Genomic DNA, 21,884 nt, shown 5'->3' on the forward strand with positions numbered 1-21,884 from the left:
GGGTTTCCCAATACTTGGCAATGTATCATCCAGTAATAGGTAACAATAATGGGGTTGCCTCTTGAGTTAGTGACTGTGAGAGGTTTACCTGTTAGTAACAAAGCATGAGTCAGAAACCATGCCATAGTTAAGAGTCTATCATTTTTCCATCTTAAAAATCCAGAGACAATTTATCCACAACAATACTGTTTTTCTGACAATTCTAGCTGAGCTAGAAAACAGCTAAAACTTGGCAAATTAGATCTGAGGTCAGGAAAGACTTTCGTTTTACAAATTTAAAGACCAAAATCTGTTTTAGTATTTCCTAAATGTCAAAACAACCCTCTGACCCTGAAACTGACTTGCTGTGGATTCTATTTGTGCTTCTCTAACTAGAAAACAGCCTAATATTTTTTGCAATGAAATGCTGTAGTTGTTAGTCATCGATTCAGAGAATTTAGAGATGGAAAAGAGCTATTAGCTCATCTAGTCCTTCCTTCTGCCAAAGCAAGAATGGGCATCATTCATTTTGATGGCAAGTGGAGGGAAGGAGACTTATTAACCTTTAACTAAACTTCCAGTTCATTTTCATAATGTACATTACTTCTCATCCACTGCTCAGCCCTCTGTGGGTATCATTTCAAAGCACCTAACAATATTTCATAGAAGCATAGGACTTGCTACCATATACCAGATCAGACCATTGGTCCCTTGAGTTTGGTCTACCCTGTCCAGCACCTGAAGTTCAAACAAATATGAAAACCATGTTTAATGCACCTGACCAATTGCACAATGCTGTACCCTAAAAAGTCGTTCCTGAGCCCTAAGGTGGAGCCTCTGCAGCATGACATTTGAGTAACTCATCTTAGTTTACATAACTACAATAATACTATTTTCCATAAAATTAGCCACATTCCATTGCGGAGGGCCAGTCCGTTGTGGTCCGTCCCTCCTGCTACCATTCTAGCATCGCACCTGACTTTCACCCTTCGCCTCATGGGTGGCGAGCCCACCCGATGGGTTCACATCGCCTTTTGCGTGGAAGGCAGGTACAGTATCTCTGGACTGGCAAACCAGGGTGGTGGTCCCGATCTTTGGGAAAGGAGACCAGATGGTGTGTTCCAACTATAGGGGGATCACACTCCACAGTCTCCCCAGCAAAACCTATGCCAGGGTGCTGGAGAGGAGGTTACGCCCGTTAGTTGAACCCCGGATTCAGGAGGAACAATGCGGATTCCGTCCTCACCATGGAACAAGGGACCAGCTCTTTGCTCTCTCTCATAGATACTCAAGGGGTCATGGGAGTTTGCTAATCCAGTCTACCTTTGTTTTGTAGACCTGGAGGAGGCATATGACTGCGTTACCCAAGATGTCTTATGGGAAGTGGTGTGCAAGAATGAGGTGCCGGTGCTGCTTTTGCATGCTATCCAGTCCCTCTATTCTCAGAGTGAGAGTTATGTTTGTATTCTTGGCATTAAGTTGAGTTTGTTCAAGGTGAGCATTGGACTTCACCAAGGGGATGTGTCTTGTCCCCACTACCGTTCCCGATTTTCATGGACAGGATATCAGTGTGCAGCTGAACTGTGGAGTGCATCCAGTATGGGGACTCGGGGGTGGCAACTGTGCTGTTTGCAGATGATGATGTCCTTCTTGCTTCTTCAGACTGTGATCTCTGATGCATACTCCAACGTTTCACTGCTGATGTGAAGCAGCTGGGGTGAGAATCAGTGCCTCCAGATCAGAGGTCATGGTCCTCTCCCGGAAGAAAGCATTACTTGCTCTCTCCAGGTGAGGTGGGGAGCAGCTGCCCTTAGTGGACAAGTTCAAGTATCTAGAGATCTTGTTCATGAGTGATGGCAAGCGGGAGCATGAGATCAATTGGCGGATTGCTGTGGTGGCGACAGTAATGCAGGCTCTGTACCAATCCATGGTGGTGAAGCGAGAGCTGAGTTCTCAGATGAAGCTCTCAGTTTACAGGTCGCTCTATGTCCCCATACTCACCTATGGTCATGAACTTTGGGTAATGACCGAAAGGATGAGATCACAGATACAAGTGGTGGAAATTAGGTTTCTCCCACTTGCTCTTCAAGATAGGGTGAGGAGCTCGACTATTCAGGAGGGCCTTGGAGTAGAGCTGCTACTCCTCCAGATTGAGAGGAGCCAGTTGAGGTGGTTTGGGCTCCTGATAAGGATACCCCCTGGGAGGCTTCTGTTGGAACTATACTGGGCATGTTCCACAGGGTGGAAGCCCCGAGGCTGACCCAGGACATGCTGGAGGGATTATACCACCCAGCTAGGGAATCCCCCAGGAGGAGCTTGAACTTGTTGTGGAGGTAAAGGAGGTCTCGTCCTCCCTACTCTCCATGCTGCCGCCATAACCCTCACCAGGAAAAGTGGCATACAGGAAAAAGAAGAAGCCTTAAAATTGTCCAGCCTTTCTAAATTTTGCCTTTGATGGATTCTTCCCCTCTGAAAATCTCCCCCACCCCACCTACCCCTTCTTGACTTCCTCTTATTCTTACCCCTTCCAATTCTTTCAAAGGTCAAACAGCCTCATGGTGACACTCTGTTCAGTAAAGTAGGGAGAGGATATGGCTCCTTCCACTGAATAGAAAATGTCATTAGAGAAAGCATTACAGAGCCCTTCTCCTGCCCCCCAAGCGCTATGTTCCCAGCCTCTGCTGGTCTGGAAGCAAAAAAACAAGATCAGATCCTTTTAGTACTCTTCACAGGGGAAAGATATATTCAAAAGGTTTATAACTTTCCAAGAAATGAGTTCAGAGCCCAGGTTTTCTTCTGCTGCAGTTCATAATTGTAACTAATATTACTTTGCTCTTCTCTAATGTCTTCCATCTGCAGACCTCAAAGTGCTTCACAGATATTAATGAATTCAGCCTTGTAGCACCCGTGTTGGGTAGGCAGGTATTAACTGAGGCACAGAATGACTTGGACCCCTAATCCGCAAAATACTTAAGCACACACTTCTTTTAAGCATGTGCTTCAGTCCTGTTAACTCAAATGGGACTGAAGCAGATGCTTAAAATTAAGCATGTGCTTAAGTGCTTTGCTGAGTAGTAGATTGAAACTTGAACTTAAGTGATCTGCTGAAATGGGAACTTGGTGCATAAATTAACTAAATGAGCCTTACAACACCATAGGGTAATATTATTCCTACTTCAGAGATGGGGAAACTAAGACACATTCTTTGCCCAGTGTTTTGAAATAAGTTCTGAAAGGTGCTGCCTATGGAATTAAACTTCCTTCTTTTCATTATCTTTTGAGGTGGCGTTACTTGCTCATGCCCCATAACTGATCCCTAGAAGATTTAACCAGAACCTTTGGATATTGGATAGAATTTGGAGACATTGAACGCACTGTTTCACGTAGACAGTTGCTCTGCCAAGTCAGACTTTAAAATTATTAATAATTAAAGACATTCAAATGTAAAAATTTGTACCTGCTCAGCAATACACTAGCCTAATATAGAGCAAACACCTACCCATCTGTAGTTAAATCACTTAATCTAGAACTAATCTATCGATCAAACCAGTTTTTAAAATGAAATAGTTATATCACAAGAAATAATTAATAGTTTAAAGTTTAAACCCATAGGGACAAATTCAGCAGTGATCTAAATGATACAGTGAGTCGCAAGCTGGACATAAGTGAGTAGAAAAGTAGGTGTAAGTGGCAAAATAGTGTGACTTCCACTTATTTTCCTCTACCCCTGACTTCATCATCATATACTTTCCTGTCAGTTTCATTTTCTGCTACATGGGCTTTTTGCTCCGGCATGCAAGTTCCACTTGTTTTACGAGAACCTTCAATGGCAAATTTGAGCAAGTTTACCCTGCTTTGCCATCTACAGTAGAACCTCAGGGTTCTGAACACCTTGGGAATGGTGGCTATTCATAACTCTGAAATGTTCGTAACTGAATAAAACATTATGGTTGTTCTTTCAAAAGTTTACAACTGAGCATTCACTTAATGAAGCTTTGAAACTTTACTATGCAAAAGAAAAATGCTGCTTTCCCTTTTTTTTTTAGTGGTTTGTTTAACATGATATTGTACTGTATTTGCTTCTTTCATTTTTTGTCTCTGCTGCTGCCTGATTGTGTACTTCTGGTTCCAAATGAGGTGTGTGGTTGACTGATCAATTCGTAACTCTGGTATTCATAACTCCAAGGTTCTACTGTACCTCCATTTTGTGACCTGACATTTAACTTGCACCATTACTGACCTTACTAATGCATTTGGCTCAACGGACCTGATTCTGCATTTGGTTACACGATTTATATCCCAAAGTAATTCCATTAACCTAAGCAGAATTGCTCCTGATTCACTCTGATATAAATGAGAGCAGGATCAGGCTGATATGCTTTGCTGATGGCAGGTTTCAAGCCTTCCAGTTTAGAAAAAATAATGAACCTGTTTGAAAAAACTTAACCTTCTCTCCTCCAACAAAACCCAACACAAAACAATAGATATAAACCAGTAACATTTTCTTCAGCCTGCATGAAGAAAAAATCTCCATCACAAATCAAAGCAAGACAAAGAGACTGAAACCCACCATCTGACTCCTGGAAATCCAGAGTAGAAAGGGAAGATGCTTAATCCTGTGCCGGGCATTTAGTACCGTGCTCGAAGCACTGTGATGTGGCACTTAAAGCTCTAGGGGACCTGGAAAAAATGTTACAAATGCAACCAAAACTCTCATGAATATGAGCCTCTTAACAGCATATGAGCTGGTCTGCAATGGCCTCAGGAAATCCCCCTGGCTATCCAGGTCCTTTTTATCTGCTACACTGCTTTGACTCAAACGGAAACCTCACATCACCTCCTTGACCAGAATTGAGCACACATGAAGTCTGCGATGTGGTGCTTTCCTATTTCCTTATTTTCAGTTCATTATTTCCCACTTCCGTCCCCGAAAAAGCATGGCCCACTTCTACTTGCCATTCTCTTGCTTCAAGCATATAGAGCCCAATCCTGCAAATACTTGTTATCCGGCATCGTGCTTCCTTTGGAGCCAGATCCTCAGCTGATCTAAACTGACATCGCTCTATTGATTTCAATAGAGCTATGCTGATTTTCACCAGCTGGTCATGTGACCCATTGATTGTAATGGGATTTGACTACTTGTGGTAGTAATACTACAAGTGATTCTCTTTGGTTTTTCTACATGCTCAGGACCGTGTATTTGTGTGTACTATTTACAACAAAGAGCAAATCTGCTTGACTTTTGATTTTGTTTTTCACATTTCATCACAAACTTGAAAATGAGCTGCATTTGCCAAAATATTGAGCTGCATTTCACACATTTTTCACTCAGAATGGGCCCCTCGGAAAAACTGACATGTTAAACACAGCAAGAAAATGAATATATTGACATATGGCTCTTCTTCCTGAACTTTGCAAAGAGGTCAGCTAACACACATCTTAAAAGAGTAGACTCCCTATTCTATTACTAGCATGGTCTTATGTAATACCCCAGCACTGATGGTACTTTCTCCAATCCCACTAATGCTAGACTCATTAATGGTTTAGGAAGTGGGGTTTTTTGCCCACAGATTATCCTTTAATTGGAGGGGAGGGAGTGTTAAAAAGTTATAAGAAGGAAACATAGAGAAATGTAGACAGTAATATAAATATTTCTTGTGAATCTACCTTTAACCAGATTTTAAAGCACTGGATTAAATTTGTTTATTGAAAACTTTAAAAGTTTATCTCAAAATGAAGATAAACCCATTCAACCTAAAGCTGTCTTTGAAATTCATAATGTGGATGTTCATGTTTTCTTTACAAATATAGTTGTTCCTTAAAATTCCACAGAAAATTTAAAAAAGGAAGATGCATGAAATCATCTGAAGCAGCAAACATTTTTCGGATAAATTTCTCAGAAAAATTGTCTTAATTTTGTACAGCTCTAATGTGCAATATGTGTGTATCCAATTATTTACAGAGTAAATTACATCTGTGTGTATGTGTGTGTATTGATATATCTATACAGCTATATGCATTCTCACATATATCATTTTTAAATTAGTTATCTTTCTGAAGTTTAACTTTTTATAATAATATTTTAAGTGCCATCATTTGTGGGGAGAAATTTTTTATAATCAAATGTGCTATGCAAGAATTAATGTAACTGCTCTGGAAATTCCCCTAAACATGTTGGGCCAGATTCTCATTTACACTAAGGCCTCTTTACGTTGCTCTTTATTTCCTCTTTAAGGCCACTTTACATTGCCAGAATGATTTAAAGGTGCCTAAGTGTAAATCCGAATCTGGCCCTTATATAATAGAACTGTAAAAAGTTCTACATTAGATGCTATAATTATCGCCCCATCCCATAATTGACTACGCACAGATGGACCCGGCACTGAGCCTAATTCTTAATTACATGAAGGCCCCTTTATGCCTCTCCAGTGCAGAACATGTTTAAGGGCTCTATACCCTGCTCCCAGCCCCCAGTGTAAGGGATGAGTTGTGGACATGTTAAGCCATGATCAGACTGCACTGCACCAAGGCTACTTCTCTGTGACCCTAAGGAGCTATTGGAAGCAAAGTGTAAAACAGAGCAGCCTTCAATGTGTTTAATTTAAACTAGGGGCTGTGCAGGACCGCGTGTGGTCCCAAAATACAACAGGTGAAATCTTGGCCACAGTGAAGACAGTGGGAGTTTTACCACCTATTTCACTGTGGCCAGGATTTCACCCAAGGAAAGCCAAGATGCCTTAAAGTGGTATAACGCCCCCTTAACACTCCTTTCTCACCTCCATTCTTGCCAAAAGGATAAATTAACTGAAAATCAGGGCCAGAGAAACAGAGAGAGAAAGAAATTAAGTGACTTGCCCAAGGATAAATAACAAGTCACTATGAGAGAAAAATAAGATCCCAGAAGTGCCTGCCTCAAAGTCCCCTGCAGTGCTGAGACCACTAGACATGCTGTCTCTCCACATTTTATTAGAGAGATTAAAATATTTTGCAAGACAGCTAGGGGCAAGCTTATAGGGGATGGAGGGTAGTGTGTGGTACCCCCAAACTTACTAAAAGTTCCAACCTTCTTCTTATGTGTCTGTCCTAACTAAAGATTATTAAAATAACTACAACCTATATTCAGTGGACTAGAGCTGGGAAAGCCTAAGGAAAGATGGGGACACAATGCAGAACCCTCACAAGACCAGTATATAAGGTTTGTGAACGTGTTAGCAGGGGAATGAGTTGCAGGAGACATCTAGAACACACTTCACTTGGGCATTTAGAAGAATCTGGGACAGGCCTTTCCTTTAAAGTTTCTTGTAGCAACACTCTTATCACCTAACAAGGAAAGTGTGAGTGCAGATTAAGCCTCCTCAGTCACTGAATACCTGGTACTTACTTGTTCATAGAGTCTCGTAAGAAAAGTAGAGTTAATATAACATGCTGTGCTGTTTAACCGTTTTAATTTTTGATCAGAAATACAGTCTGTTGTACTAGTAATTGTAAATGTATTTTCAAACAACATTTAAAAAGTGGATTATGGGGAGGAGATGGGTAAGGAAGGAAGCTAATGATTTCACTGTCTAAACATCTTCCCATGCCTTATTTGAGGCACAGAGTGCAGTGTTAGGTGTCTTTTTCTAATTCTACCCTGAACAGTGACTGTATAAATGGAAATTTACCTAATTTTCCCTGTGTGTGTTGGAGTCTGATCTGGTTATTTTTAATGATGTAAATACATTTTTACTGCTTTTTGACCCTGTACATCTAAGAGGGAGCAGGAATCTATTTCGTCTTGTGTCTCATCAGCTAGATTATTTATAAAGTCTCTATAGGCTGAACTTTTGGAAATCAATTGAAGCAATAGGACTGCAGAGATGTTGCTGAGGACATAATTTGGTCTTCAGGATTTTATTATTGCTGATCATGTGCAAGAAGGGAAAAAAGACTTGATTCCTAGATCCCTGAGTGAGTTTGCAGTGCTGGCAGTTGGAAAAAGCTTAATTTACCAGTAAAAAATAAGCACATTTGATTTGGAGTCACTAAGAGACAATGAACGTGGAGCGCTGATTATGCCATTTTAATTGAGTCACTTTTCAGCATAGAAGCACTCCATAAGATTGGAGAAGATGCAGTGAAAGGCTACCATGGCTATTTTAAGGAATGAAGGCAAATTCCTATGAGGAAATGCTTTGGGAGTTGAACACAACCAGTACCAGATGCTTCAAAAACAGGTGCTAGAAAGCAGATCCAATTATGATACACAAGGGGGTAAGCTTGGGAAGTCTATACATAGGGTAAAGATGTAGGAATGAATCTGTTCATTGTGCACAAGGGTAAATTCCTTGTAATCAGAAACTAAAGTTAAGACAGGAGAGATTTAGGTTGGATAGCAAGTGTGGCATTTTTCACCTTATTGACATGTGGATATGTGTGTCGAACATAATAGCATGAGCTAGCAGTGATCCTGAATGGATAGGCAAGGTATCTACATGGAGTCTCATAACTTTTTTGGTAATGCCTGCCTGTAGGCAGGGGATTGAGTATACAGTAGACAGACCTTCATGTCTTCCTGTCCAAAAGGTTCCTGTTGTTTAGAAGTTTATCTATGTCCACACCCTCTCCAACAGGCTGTGCAAAGTTAGACCTCTGCTCTGAATAAAAATCACATTGCATAGACTTAGAGCTCTTTAGATCTGAAACAGTCAACGAAGTCTGAAGGAATAAATTTAAACAAATTGTCCTGAGAGAATATAGTTACACCACTTTTGTCAGGTAGACAGATTTTTTAACCTGCTCATCTTATTTCTTAACTGTCCTTCATTACAAAGCACTTCATGCTTTTTAGAACTAAATTTTCCTCTATACCACACAGACCTGGTGATTTCCCGTTAATGTGAACTGACATGTGAAATGCTAAATGTCATCAGTGGGCTTATAGCAAAAGTTACATTTATTAAATAAATGAACGTTGTCATTTCCAGCTCCCTCCTACCCTTCTATTTTTATTGAGTCCCTTCTTTGGGGTCATCTTTGTAACACATTAGGGAGTTGGTAGGTTTAGAACTGTGCTAATGGTGGCTTTTCCTTGTGTAAATCCTGCCCTTTGCTAACAGGAAACCCATTGGCAGTGTTCATATGTGAATGTCTTTCCTATGTTATATACTCATTTTATACTTATAGAATGCATACCATGCATCAGGGCTTCCCAACTTCTTCCACTGTAGCTTACCTGTTTCCATTAGGATAGAAACAGCAAATACTCCTCAGGCTGATACACTGGGCTTTCATTTCAGTTCTTTGGCTAAAACTCCAAGGCACCGTCAATGATTTATATGAAGGAAGAATGATAGTGATAGTGAGAGATGGAAACAAAGAAAGAGGCCATAAGGGTGTAGCTGAATTAATAACTGTGATAAAATCTCCTGAGATGAAAGTGTTGTTCAATTCTAGACTCGTTCTTGGCCTCTTGCATTGATGCTTCATTTCTGCCCTCAGTTATACAAGCGAAATTCTGATTTAAATCAGTGGCTGTGTGACCAATGTAACTCAGGGTAGAATGAGACCCACTGATAGCAGAGCCCTTAGGGCTGCTTTCTACTCTAGGAACTATAGGAGATTCAGGAACCAGTTCATCAGGAGCTCATTGTCTGCTAATGAAATACATGTCCTATAGGAGAAATTCACCTAGGGTGAAATCCTGGACCCACTGAAATCTATGGCAAAATTCCCATAGACTTCAAAAGGCTTGGGATTTCAACCATAGTATCTAGTACCAAGAAAGTGAACTGAGAAGTCAATTAATCAGGTTCTTCTGATGAAGCTTTTGGAAAAAATCTTCAGCCTCTTCTGAGAATGACTTAAGAGAAAAATATGATGTTCTATCAATGTTAAAATTCTTACAAACATTTATTTTAGAAGCTTTGGTGCCTCCATGCTTTGGAGCAGTGACTTGCATTTGGCTGGGAGAGAGAGGGTGTCCTATAGTCAGGGATGTTCCTTTCGTTTTCCCCGTGAAAATCCTTCTGAATATGACCAAATTATAAATCTCTGAAATCAGCTATGTGTGCTTGTTCAGTAGAGGTTTGTTAGAGGCTGACAGCTGGATTATCCGAACATTCCATTTTAATGGAGCATCCTCCATCCCCACAGAGCTCCGTACTAAGCACACTGAGCATGGTCGACCCCCACTGAGAGTGATGGACATGGTCAAGCCAAGGGCATCGGACACCAGAAGTGAGTGCAAGGAAACTGCCTGTCATGGGCTCTCAGTACTCAATCTGCTGGTGTCCACTTCCCAGGGAGCATGGATGAGAAGTAAAAATCAGACTGATTTGAATAGGGAGGGGCGAGGATGGAGATAGGTTGGACAGGTGGCGGGATAGTAGGAGGGGGAATGGGGACAGGCTGGTGCAGGGAGACAGGAGCAGGGGGGAAGGGGACAGGCTGAGAGAGGCAAAAGGATGGGGGAATGGGATGGACTTGGTTGGGGGACAGGAGCTGAAGGGGATAGGAGCAGGGAATATGGGAATCCGAAGGGCCCAGGCTGTGGGGTATGTGGTTGGGCACAAGAGCAGTAGGGGACAAGCTAGGGATGGAGGCAAGAGGGTCTGTAAGCATTAGAGCTCCCTCCCTTCAGAACCTGGAATTGAACCCAGGATTCCTGAGTCGCAGCAGATAGCTGTGAAACCCACTAGCAAAATATCTTTCTCATCCCTCTGTGGTGGCTGGTGCACTTTGAAGATAACAGCATACAACTGCTACCAGTTACTGTGTCAGTTCAAGTGCTAGAGTTTTGTGCTGTAACTCTAAATCTTCCAGTCATGTCAGGGTCAGTATGGTCCCACATGATGGAATGTGATTGTTCAGTGTGGTTTTTTTGTTTTTTTTTTACAAAACTAGGAAATTATATTTAAAAAATTCATTAAAATAAGATTAATGTTGCAAAGTCAAGAACTCAAAAGTTATGAAATGCCAATAATAATGTTGCCTGTGCAACCTTCGTTTGGCCCCCTTGTGCCATTATAATATTGCCTAGTGCCATAATGATATTATGTGATTGTCTTTGAATACATGAGTACATACTGTTTCTTCCACTGGACCCCTGACTCAAGTGATCAGGACCTCACTATATCTCATCAGAAATGTAGCACTTCCATCCGCACAGAGCCAGTTAGCACCTCATTGGATTATTAGTTCAGTAGTTTGCAGAAAAAAGAACACTAGTTTATTTCATGGCGATTTCTAGAAGCTCCTTTTTTTAAATGAAGGATCTTTTCCTTCTTTGTGGGCTCTTGACTGCACTGTATTTCGCTGAGATTTTCTTTTGCGCTCCTCCAAAATGACCTCATTTCTGTAGCACAGCTAACGGACATTGTTCACTTCTCTATGGGCAACTGTTCTTTGTGTGAGGGAGGGGGACTTGTATGTTTATCAATCTGTTTTATGCCAGGTGACCTGTTTGCTTCTTTAGTGGAACTGTCTCCCTTTGAACCGGATTAGTTCTTTTGATAATCTGTCCTTAGTCGGTGGACAGCAGCTGATGGGCAGAGCTGGATTTAGGGGTCAACTGTCCACCTACAGCTAGCACTAACCCTGCTGATAGGTTTGTCACATGTAGAAAAGATAACTCTGAATTAATTTATAGAGCATGCTTCTTTTTAAGCAATATAATATAATATAATATAATATAATATAATTAATATACAGCATGAGAGGAGATGCCCACAGCTAGTCTTCCAGATAGACAATCATCTCCTCAGAGTCTTAAGTGTAAAGGATGATCCCTTTTTCTCTCTACCCTGTTCCCACACTTTAGAAATGAACCTGTGTGGCATAGCTGTATCTGTGCAAATGGTGATCTACAGCAGATATTCATAAAGTGGAATTTATGGATTTAGTTCTCCAGCCCTACCCCGTTTGGAATATCTAGAACATACCATACCTCCTGCACGTAATACATTTTCCATGTGTGTGTTGGGGGTAGGGAAGCGGGGGGGAATTCCCACCATTTTGATAAATGGATGTCCTGTGCACATAGTGTCCTGAGGGTTAAACATCTTCTAGTAGCAGCAATGATGTTACCTGCTTCCCTTTTTTCAGGCAGAAAGGGTGGCTATTCCATACCTGTTAAAAGCAGAGTTTTCAGAAGTGTCATGAATACCTCCCCGTGCCTGCCATGCAGTACTTTCACTGTACTGTTTATCACTACAATTAATCCATTTTAGCTGCAACTCAGATTGCAACCCAGGGCAGAATGAATAGATTGTCTTGCACCTATTTGTAGTTAGAAATTTTGCCTTTAAGAAGACCCTGTGCTATGCTTAGGACTTATCGATCCATAATACCTGGGATTGCCTTTCTATCTACAGCATCCATCCATCCATCTACAATTGGTGTCTGTGTCTGTCAGTGGCATCTGTCTACCCTACCTAGCCGTTGATACCAAAGATATACCCACATAGAGCATATAGTCTCTGCACCTTAAAAGCCCACCTGATCCATCAGGAAAATTCCTCTGAATAATATTAAGCTCTGGTTTTGAAAACAAAAACAATACCTCTAATAACAAAATCAACCATCCTGCAGGACAGGTAGAATTTGAAGGCTACAAAATTGTGTGTGTTTGTGTCCACCAATAGAACCTTCGATAGCATGTTAATAAAAAAGAGAGAAGGAATCTTCTAGCTTTTTAGGGAGGGCCTCTGTATAATGCCGTTTGTATTTGTACTTTTTGTTCGGTGGTAAGTTTTAATAGTTACCCTTTGAGGATTTTCCAGTCTAGCTTATCAGAATACACCAACAGTCTTTTCTGTAATATTCGCATTTCCCCTTTGGTTCAGCCGAGCCCACTGACAGATCATTCAAATTCAATTGTTTTATGTCTAAGCCGAACAGCTAATTAAAGTAGGGATGATTAACCTGACTGGCAGCGTCGCTCTCTCTCTCTCTCTCCCTCTCCCTCTCTCTCACTCTCTCGCTTGCTTTCTCTCTCTCTCTCCCTCCCTCCTGTTCCAATCAGTCTTTTTCTCACACTCTCTCTCTCTCTCTGTCTTTTGCTCTACTGTTTTTTTTTCTCTCTCTCCTAAACGTGGTCTGCTTGCTGATGGCAGAATGGCACTCGGAGATTTGTGCATTGTGTCTGGTTTCCTACGGGCAGGCTGACCCAGTGCCTCTAGGGACTTATCAATAGACCACTCAGAAGAGACAGAGACAGGAGAAAGGAGGAGGGGTGGGGGGGGGGAGAGAGAGAGAGAATCAATATCAAGAATAGAAGGAGCTCCGAAGCCATTTTTTTTTTTTAAAGAAGTATCAGGACTTGGGAAGAGGGTGACAAAGAAGGTTTTTCAAAGAGGCAGTGGAGGAGGTTCTAATAAATTTGGAAGGAAACAGTTCCCTGTCTTGGGAAAAAAGGAGAACTCCTGGCTGATTAGCATTCACACCAGGTATGAGATGTTCCCTACCCCTTATCACTGTGTCGCAAGCAAGATGGAAAGCTTTTTTTTTTTTTTTGAGATGGAGCGAGCATTTATTTTGGTATGTTTGTTGTTGGATGGAGGGGGAGAGAATCTGTGGGCATTCGTGTGATGGGAGCAGGAAGAATGGAAGCAGGGCAAAAGAGGGGGGTGGGGAGAAGAGTATGGAGTATGTTACTGTGTCTCCTCTCTTTGTGCACTCCTGGGGGGGGTTACCCAAGTTCATTTCCAGCAGGTGGATTTAGACGGGGAGTTACTTAACGCTTGACCGCCAGTTTTGAAAAAAAAAAAAGCTTCCTATATCTATTAAAGGAAGCTCCAATTTTTTCCCCTCTCTCTCTCTCTCTCTCTCTCTCTCTTTTCTCCCCCTCTCTTCCTAACCAGACAGCGGGAGGGTTTCTGGCTCTCAGCCAGCCCAAAAGCCTCTAAGTGTTTTGCACTTGTTTCAGGGAGTCGCTGCCCGGGGATTTTTTCAGCATTTTCACTAGAGAACAAAGAGTTCTTTACAAAGGGTAGGGGGAGAGCGAGCTTAACGCCTGAGATATGTTTTTCTATTTTTATTAGGGTGTTTTTTTCTCCTTAAAGGAAAGTGACAGAAGCAGACCACAGAATATGTGACAGCAACAAAATATATTGAAAGGAGATTCAGTTCCCTTACCCCCGATTTATATTTTGGAATAAATCAAAGGAGAGATGGAGGGGGGAACGGGATCAAGTGAGTTTAATATATTGCTCTTTTCTCCATTTTTTTAAATCTCTCTCTAAATCCAGCAGCTGCTTTGCTGACTTTACCTGGCTTTTTTTTTCCACTATAAAAGTTATGCTGTGAGCAGCTTGTTTACTTTTTAAAAAAACAAAAGAAAATAACAAACAACGAGATTCTCACTGGGGAAAGGAGGGAGGAAATGAGGGAGGGTGCAATGGAAAATAAATGAGTGGAGGCAGGAATCTTTCACTTTCTGCCACTTAGGAAAAAAGTTAGTAATGGCTTGTGGAAGCTGGGTTCCTAAAATACAGATGAGGCACTATGGCATGCATCAATGGCTACAGCTTTTTCCTTGCCATCTTTCTAAAAGTCACCTCTCATTGGCAGCCTCAGATGTTTAGTGGGACTTGGGGGTTTTTTTGTTTTGTTTTGTTTTGTTCCTCCTGCTAGATGGAACCATCTCCAGAGTGGCTACATTTCATCTACAAACTGTGCTTAGTTCTCTAATGGAGTCACAGCTAATGATTGCACAATGGATCTATGTGCGTTATAGGTTTGTGCTTATGTATGTGCATTTTGTGTAATGTGCATATTCTTATGTGCACTTGTACATGTAATATACATAGGCTATCACACATATAATATACAAGCTAATAGTACATTGTGGTGAAGGAGATGCTTGTATATGAAATGTATGTGTGCATAGTATACAAAATACACTAAATCTCATCCACAGTGCCTCCTGTACATTTGTTCAGATGTTTGAGTTCACAGACCGCTGCAAATTTGCAAGCTCAAGGAAATGCTTTTTAAGCTAAACTCTTCCTTCCTTCTTTTATTGATTTATATTTTCCTTGCTTTGTCAAATTTCAGACCCCAAAACGACATTATTTATCAATCATACAGGAAACAAGGAGGAAAACAATATATACACACCCAAAAAATCATAAATACACAATGTATAGAACTAGATCAAAGGCAGTTCTAACAATTGTTTTTGGATACAAAATATCATTAGTATTATTTTTTTTTTATTCGTGCTGCATGCCTCTCGCCCAAGAAGTGATCTTTTATAGCTACATATGTACTGCATACATTTATACGACATTGTTTTTTGGCAACCCTGCATTTAATAGGTGCATATTCAGAATTAATGTGTTTACAGAAGATGAAAGAGACAAATTCTTCTAAGTACAGAGTGACTTCTTTGCAGTGGAGTCACTCTGGATTTACACTGGTGTAACTGAGGACAGAGCATGGTCCGAAGTGCCTGATGGACTCCATAGTTGCGTGTGAAATGCCAGAGTAATGAGAAGTTGGGAGAAAGTGGTGGACACTGCAAGAAGTTCAGTGGCCTGTTGATAGACAATTAGAAATGTCAAAAATTCCCTTCCGTTTTGTGGTGGTGGTGTTTTTTAAGTCCTCATTTCCTTCAGTATTCTGGAGACTTTTCTCACCTTCTGACGTTTCATTGTTTTAATGTTTTCTGTGATTTTTGTCTCTCCTCCCCTCCTCCCAATAAAAATACAAAAATTACCTAGAAAAGTAAACACAAACATGCTGAGAAGGAACTCGGCCTTTGAAGTTTTCCATAGAAGAAGAGATCTCATTTCCCCCCTCCCTGAATATTTTTTTCTTTTCTTTTTCTATAACATGCTACATGAGCATTTTGTGTCTGCAACCCCGAAGGTGGCGACAGAAGGAGCAGGGCATGCAGTACTGTAATCTACATAAGTCCCCCCTCAGTCTCAACTCGAAGGCATCTTCCTCCGGCTATCTCTGTTTCCAGAAGTACAGTGAATGACGATAGCTGTCTTCCTGGGATTCTTCATGGACCGGACCTGAGAGTAACACATTCACAGTAGAATTGTGAAAAGAGAGGGGGGAGGAAATAGAAAACAAGGGAAGAAAAGCTCTTTGAGCAGGAACACACTGGCTCTTTCTTCCTGCAGGCAATCTGCTCCTGGCGACGTGTCCTGCACTATCAGATATCATATGACTCCTTATTTGGACTCCCTTTCGTAGAAGGGGCCTGTTAGGATTCTGTTTGTTTTCTTTTTCTTTCATTTCCTTCTCCCTTATTCCCCCCCTGTTTTTCTGTGTCTGTGTGTATGTTTTCCTTTCATTTTCTCAGGTTTTTGTTCTGATGCTTTATTTAAAGACAAAGCTTTAATTATTTCCAAAGGCTGATTATAATCCTCTGCCAAAATTGAACTTCACTATAGATTTAAAAAAAAAATACCTCTTTTGGTTTTATTTCTATCATTTTCCCCTTTTATCTCCCTTACTATTCCTCAGACATGTGTGCACACATTTATATATATATATATACACCTTTTTCTTTTCTACTTTAGTGGGATAAGTTAGGAAGCACCTGTCAGTGTAAGGGAGAGGAGAAACACTGGGCCATTGGTAACTGACTCAAATCTATGCTGCTAGTTTCACTTCAGTAAACATTTATTTATTTATTTTATTTGACATCTTTTATTTATTGAATTTGAAAGCTTCATGGATCATGAACTGTAGGCTGAGCTTTTGTGCGGCTTTATGAGCAACAGTGGAAGTTCAGAAGGAGGCTGTTAGGAAACGAAAATATCTTGCATGGGAAATACAGAATAAAGTACAGGATACAAATCAGACCCGGGGTGGGTATGTTACAATGGACGTTGCCTGGAACAGAGCATTGATGGCTAATAACTGAGGGGGAAGGGAAGAAAGCAACTGGGAATCAGAGGTGTATGACCATATGAACAATCCTTATGGAAACAGCATTTGTTTTAGGGACCTACCTTTTAGCTAAGTGAGATGACTGTGTTCCCCACTTGTGCTGGTTTTAACAATAAATCACTCATATGGAGATTATTGTTACATTTTTTTCTGAAACTCGATGTACTTATGTCTTTACTTGTGGAGACTTCAAAAACCAGGTACTGTCTGCTGTAGAGAGTCATTAAAGAACCCGTGGCATTCTTTATAAGAAGTGGACATTTAGCCTTGGTTTCCAAGGGCCAAAATTTCTCCCCCCCAAACCGCTCTACAACCTGCTGTGCACTGGCTGGTTGCCATCTTCAAATGGAAGGAACGTTTGTATTTTGTATATACAGTTAGCATGCTATATTTTGGATAGATGGTACGTGTGTGCATAGACTGTGATGTAAAAAATGGGCCACTTTATTATTAGTTTATATTTGAATCAGCAGATGAGCACTGTAACGCCCATATGTCAGACATATGTCACTAATACAGACTTTGTTACAGACCTAGAGGTAGCTGCATTTCAGTGTTACCCTACATATGTAGAACCAAATGCAGAGGTCCCTACTCATTTTTTATCCAAATCTGACACTGTTGAACTCAGTGAGAGTTTGCCCAAGTAAGGGCTAAGTGAAAGCAGAGTCGGGATTTAAGGATTGGGCCCATTTCTTATAAATGGAAACAGAAAAATAATGTCTGTATGCATAATATCACACAGAATAACATCGATGTATAATATGTAGCACACAGTCTTTGCAGTAGAGATGCTATAGCTGTGATTGAGATGGCCCTTCCATTCTTAAACCTTATTTTTCATCTCCTCACTTTCAGCCTCAATGGTAATTTTCTGAGAAATATTTCATGATCTGTCTCAACTGTTTGAAGCCAACGTGTTTCCCTTTTTTGCAGTCATCTAAGCATGAATGAAAAAGAATCTTTAACCACTTAAGACATTTTAAAGGTCTCTCTCTCTCTCTCTCTCTCTCAACATTTTGTATTTAGGCACGTACATGGTCCTGAATGAGTAGCTGGGGTTTGTCTTGGAAGAAATTTGGTTTTGAAATAAATGTTATGAACATTTAAAAATTATGTACTGTTCCTGCATGGTACATTATGTTCCTTGTTGCTTTAAGCACGTATCAATGTTCTGAATAGTCATAGCTGCAAATATTTATTTGCAAGATCATTTTCGTAGCCACCCATGAATCTAGTTGACTTGACAATAAGTAGAGGGGTCAAATTATAGCTGGAGACCTTTCTAGGTATAATGTAGGTATAATGACTTCTAAACCCTCTTGCAAGCTTTGACCATATGATCAGGGTGAACTCTGCTCAAACTCTTTATCCTAGAACTACCACCCCCTGAAACTTTTTAACTTGGTTACCTGCAGAGTTGATTATTAAATTGTAACGCTCATGTAAATCCAGATAATGATATTGTGGATGTACAGGTGCATCATGAGATTGTGGAGTCACATAAAATTAAAACGGAAGTGACAGTAGGTGGATATTTGAAAGTGCAGGGCTGCAGTGGTCTTAGGCTAAATTCATGACTAGTGTAACTCCATTAGTATAACTTGAAGCCATTGGAATTACACCAGGGTTGTGCGTGATTTGATGTGACTGCTCCCATCTGATTTTTAAAAGCCAAGCAGAGTTGGGCCTGATCATTATTTGGGTGGGTGATTGCCAATGAGAAGTCAGTTTATGTAACACATGTTTCTATAGTGCATCAGAGTGTTGCTTTTGGGCCTCTTAAGATGACTACTGACAATAGACACAGATTCTTCTTTAGCATGATAGGTTACCCTGCTGCCTTCAAATACCAGAGATCTCCAGTTAAATTTCTTGGTGAAAACGAGTGCTGACAAGTAAGGATAAGCTCATTTAACATTTTGCAGAACATGGAGTTCCTCTGGTCTGTATTTGCAACATCCGTGCAGGCTTTGCAATTTTGGTTTATTTTTGTCAGGTTTATTTTGCATTTATTTATTAGATGAGTTTATTATTGTTATGGGTGAGATTATATTTTCATCCTAAGCACCAATTTTCAAGAGTTTACCACTTTCACAATAAATAAATCGGAGCTGAAGTGTCTAATATTTGTTCTCAGCTCAGAGGTGAATATTATTTTGGAAGATATGAAAAAAATAGTTGTTTTCATTTTTTAGGACTGGGCAATCAAAGACACTTCTGATTACTTACATTATTTTTTCTATTTCTATTTTAATTTTTAGTGTTTAATAGAAATATAAGTTATAAGCAACTAATTTCCTTAAAGTAATTAAATTTACAATTTTTATTCTCTAAAAATCCAAAAAAATCCATGTAATGGTTTCTGTAACCACTGTAACTCTGCCACATTGCAGATGCCACTCTCCTCTTAACACCTCTTGTATCCTCCTTTTCCTAAGCCTGGGAAAATACTTAGGCTTCTAACAGGTGCCCAAAAAAACTCAGATCCAAACACTCCTGAACATTTGAAATCATAGGGAATCCAGATCCATATTTTGTGGTTTGAGCCCATCTCTGCTGAAAAAGATAACATTTAATTTCCAGACTTTTGTGCAGTTAAGTTTGCAATCATGGCATTGCATTTAAGATAATAAATCAAAGTGTGTTCCTGATCCTGTTCCCACTGGAGTTAATGGGAATGGAACTGGATCCTTTGGGTAAGATTTCTCATAGCATTTTCCAAAAATGTATTTTATGTCAGATGGCATTTACAGTTTTGACTGTCTGGAGAGCAGTGAAGAAATTAGTTACCTAGAATATTTTGTGTGCATTCTCTTGAATAGCATGGATCATGAAACTCTTTCACCTGTTAATCTCAACTACATATCCCATAAAGTTTAAAGAACTAGTGTGAGAAACAATTTTTATTCCCTCCCCCATAAAAAAGTTGTGTGATGATTTTTCTGGCCAGAAAACCGGGAAATACCAAAGAAAATTGTGTGTGCATATGTAGGAAGGTGCCAAGTCTTCTCCGGTGAGGAGATCAGCTGTTCTTGTCTTTTTCTTTACTTTTTTTTTTTTTAATTTTGTTTGTCACTTTTTTTTTTTGGCTTGCTGATGCATATCCCCATAATCTTCAGAAGCCACAGCAAATTCCCAGTGCCACAACAACACTGTACAGCTGGAGAGAGGAAAACAGAGCTGATCAGCTGCAGGCTTCCCCACTAATGAAATGAGCCAGCAGGCTGCTTTGCATTTTACGTACTGTTCCTGCCTGTGTGCTGCAGGGCCACAAGGGTGTACAGCACATGGAATTTTTCCCTCTGTAACTAATAACTTTTCCCCTCAGGGTCCAATCTTGCAACCGCTCTATGCATGGAATTCCCACTAAAGTTAGTGGGAGATCTGTGTCCTGAAGGCATGGTTGAAATGGGTGCTCATTGATCACATGGCCTCTCCTGCTAACAAAGTTGAAGGTCCAGTCTATTTATCTGTCTTTTTCTGAAGGAGATATTCATAAAGAGAAAATATAACATATAATGTGAAATGTAAGCCTGCATTTTGCAGCCATACTACCTTGGATTTTGTTCCTTTCAGCCAGGATCAGGCTTGGCCCGTATTTGGACTGGAGGACCTTCATGACATACACATGCACTGCAGAAAGTGGAGTCAGTGACTGAGTAGGGGACACTTGTATCTGATCAGTATTGAACTAATGCCCCAGCATGATGGTGGAGGATGATCTGTGGTGCTGGAAGTGCTGTCTTTTGGATGGAATGTAAAATAGAGATCGAGGCCATTTGTGTCCTGTCTCAAAAGCCTCAGTGGGTGTGGGAAATTGATGGGGCTGGCAGTGAAGGGGGGACAGTCCCAGCAGCAAGGGAGGGAACATTTGCTGAGGGAGACCAGGTAATTCTTCCCACCCCCAGGAATTTCTGGTACTAACTGGCCAGCATTCCCCAGCTCCCAGGATTCAACGTGGAGTAGGGACCCTGCGTAATCTCTTTCACTCCATTGTAACACTCTTCCCCCTCATCTGGCCAATGGGTGTCAGAAAGTCTCGGAGGAGAGGAACTACCCGGTGACCCTCAGAAAGTGTCCCCTCCCTCACTATTAGGACTGCCCACCTTTGCCACCAGCCCCATCAGGTTCTGCCTTCGCTGAGGCAGGTGGTTGGCATTTGTGTCCTGACTAAATATCAATTGTGGTCATTGCATTCTATCTCCTTAAATTCCCCCTGAAGTTTCAGTTGGACACTTCCAGGGGCGGCTCTAGGTTTTTGGCCGCCCCAACCAGTCATGCCCGGGAGGCGCCCCCGAGCCGCGGGAGCAGCGGACCTCCCGCGGGCATGACTGCAGAGGGTCCACTGGTCGCGCGGCTCGGCTGGACCTCCCGCAGCTGCGGGCGGTTCGCAGGTCCGGCGGCTCCGGTTGAGCTGCCGCAGTCATGCCTGCGGGAGGTCCAGCCGAGCTGCGGGACCAGCAACTGGAGCCGCCGGCCCGAGCGTCCCCTCCGCAGTCATGCCTGCGGCAGGTCCGCTGCTCCCGGGGCTCCGGTGGACCTCCCGCAGGCATGACTGCGGCAGGTCCGCCGGCCCAGCCTGCCGCCCCCCCGGGAAAGGGCCGCCCCAGGCAGGTGCTTGCCCCGCTGGGCTCTGGAGCCGGCCCTGGACACTTCCTGACAAGAACTGCTGGAAAAGCATTGCTGGGTATTGTTAAACAGCTCCCGGGGGGATATGGTAGAGGTTTATAAAAACATGACTGGTGTGGAGAACATAAATAAGGAGATATTATTTACACCTTCTCATAACACAAGAACTAGGGGTCACCAAATGAAATTAATAGGCCGCAGGTTTAAAACAAACAAAAGGAAGTATTTCCTCACACAACCCACAGTCAATCCGTGGAACTCTTTGCCAGGTGATGTTGTGAAGGCCACAACTATAACAGGGTTCATAAAAGAACTAGATAAGTTCATGGAGGATAGGTCCATCAATGTCTATTAGCCAGGATGCACCAGATGCAAAACCATGC

The 21,884-nt window shown here is 41.4% G+C and overlaps 1 protein-coding gene across 19 annotated transcripts in view; it reads left to right on the forward strand.

Moving 5' to 3' along the window:
- Positions 1-21,884, forward strand: part of ZBTB20 (zinc finger and BTB domain containing 20) — a 666,697-nt gene that overhangs the window by 517,160 nt on the left and 127,653 nt on the right. The window contains exon 1 of one of the 19 annotated variants that reach the window (XM_045001348.1): positions 13,288-13,406. The exons of the other annotated variants lie outside the window; for them this stretch is intronic. The gene's annotated coding sequence lies outside the window, so the exon portion shown is untranslated. Of the gene's footprint in view, positions 1-13,287; positions 13,407-21,884 lie in introns of those variants that run through there. 19 annotated transcript variants of the gene reach the window in all.

Source organism: Mauremys mutica, chromosome 1 (genome assembly GCF_020497125.1).
Source record: "Mauremys mutica isolate MM-2020 ecotype Southern chromosome 1, ASM2049712v1, whole genome shotgun sequence".
NCBI lineage: Eukaryota > Metazoa > Chordata > Testudines > Geoemydidae > Mauremys > Mauremys mutica.